We start from the raw sequence: 2,374 nt of genomic DNA, 5'->3' as shown, positions 1-2,374 counted from the left end.
TATATATATATATCTTGTTATACACTTTTCATTTTTTGTATTAAAACTTTTAATAAAAAAATAAAAAATGATATGTATCTTGATATCATAAGAAAATATATACGAAAAAGATGGAGTTAATATTCAATTTTTTTTTTTAAATTTGAGGTTGAATTCAATTTGACCCTCAAAATTTTAATGGATTCAAATTGAATCCTAAAATTTGTAATCATAACTTGTATTAGTCTTTAAGCTAATTTGCGTTAATAACGTATTGATTTAATATATACATTAATTTGCTGTGATTTGGATTTCTGGTTTCATGTAATAACTTAACTGTTACTCCAAAGTTTTAAAATTTTTAAATTGAACTTATTATTGTCGTTTTCATGAGGATGTTGGGAGTCTGTAAAATTTATAAAAGCTTTAGTAGATCTCAGTTATATAAAACTTAGATGAAAAACTTAAATCTTAATAAATTAATATGTAAAATCAACATATTATTCACAGAAATTAGTTCAAAAACTAATGCAAATCACTATTATAAATCAATCAACGCTGCATTATTAGGCAAAAATATACCACAACAAATAAATGTAATATTTTCTGCAAATTTCACCCAACTAAAATTAGTTTATTCAAAAGTAATAATCAAAGTCTGCTCTGCCTTATTAAAATAAAACACTTTGCTCTAGTCGTTCCAAACGATAAATCCAGACAGAAAACTCCATTTAGCATTGTAATAATTATTATATAAGGAGACAAAACTTTAATTCTGGCCGAAGTATATTACATGTGACTAAAAGTTTTCTATATATAAGTTAAACAAAATCAGACGCGCGGGTATAAATTGTTCTATGTCAGCCTAGTTATTTATATTCACTAGTCACTACAAATGAATTATGATCATCCTTATATATTACCTACTCCACACAATACTCAGAATATGAAGACAAGTCTTGCATTGTTTTTTACATAATCAGAAAGTTGGAAAGTTACCTCATCTGTATATGATACCTATGATAACAATATAAAGTATATTAAGCATTTGCAATTTTATATATATATATATATATCAATAATGCTCCGCATCTAAGTTATATTAACAATCAAGTCCAACTAAGTTCATGTATATTATATTTTAGGAAAATAAACGATAAATAAAAATAATATAGTTTGTCAAAAATAATAAACTATATGTTGTGATGATATATATCTATATAAATCTAAAAATGCAGTCAAATAAAATGAAGACTATTAAATCTGAGATTGAGGTGGCAGATATATATGTACTATGTCTTGACAATTGCCACATCTATCTGATGATGAACCGCCAATTTCTTTATTTTGGAGATTGTCCAGAAGAATAAGAAATTAAATATTTAAATCTGAAATAATAATAATAACTTAACAAACTCCCATATTCGTGCACCGATCACTAGGAGGAGAATTTCCATTTTACGAACAATATAAATTGCATACACAATAAAATTTGAACTTTAACATTTGTTTAAGCGACAAGTGATTAACATAAGTTATTTGTTAAATCCTAATGATATATATAATACCATGCATATCTGTACTAGATGATGCTTCCGATACGGGTTGTGAGATGGATTGGGAACCTTTGGTCGAGGTGGATGCCAAGTTGTTCGACTGGAGCAATGGGAGGTGGTACTTGTAAAGACACTTCGACGTTCAAGTCAGAATAGGCCTGAGAGGTGTAAGGTGTATGTATGGGTGAGTGACGTACTGAGGGGGGCAAGGGGTCCCCTCTATATAGGTGAGGGTAATTATATATCTTATCTTATCTTATTTGGTTAAGATAAGAGAGGTATTTGAATTTGATTGTTGGTTAGAAGTTCTAGCAGGCCAGTTCCGGGCCTTTTAGAAGGGAGATGGTATCCGACCCGGGTAGTCAGCTTCGGAGCCCGTTCCAGTTGTGGGCCGGATCCGTAACAGTTGCTCCCGCAGCGGGAAGGCGAGCATGGTCGACCTCCGTCGCTGGAGGATGTGCGTCTCGCCGAGTGCGTCATCGTTAGGTCGGTAGTTCGGTCCTAGCGGATTGACTGTTGGGTTGATGATGGAGCGGAGTCGCGTGGAGGTGTTTCATGTTTCTTAAAGGCCGAATGTCGACTCAGAATTTTTCGTTTTCTTGTGCCGGTTGTATTTCATGAGGGGTTTCATTGATTACGTTTCCAGAGTGCATATTTAATGTGAGGGGACGTTTGAGTTGTCTTTCTCCCTTTTACCCCTATGCTTTTGGTTGGAGTTGAGGGGTGTTTTTGGCTTTTTACCTTTCATAACCATTTTTTGATTTGGCTATTCCTTTCCCTCGCCCTCATTAGTTTCTGAAGCGCCTTGTTTGCTCCTCTTCTTTCTTTTGTCTTTCACA

This window comes from Arachis ipaensis, chromosome B02 (assembly GCF_000816755.2).
Source record: "Arachis ipaensis cultivar K30076 chromosome B02, Araip1.1, whole genome shotgun sequence".
In the NCBI taxonomy this organism is placed as follows: domain Eukaryota; kingdom Viridiplantae; phylum Streptophyta; class Magnoliopsida; order Fabales; family Fabaceae; genus Arachis; species Arachis ipaensis.
This window is presented reverse-complemented; position numbering follows the sequence as displayed.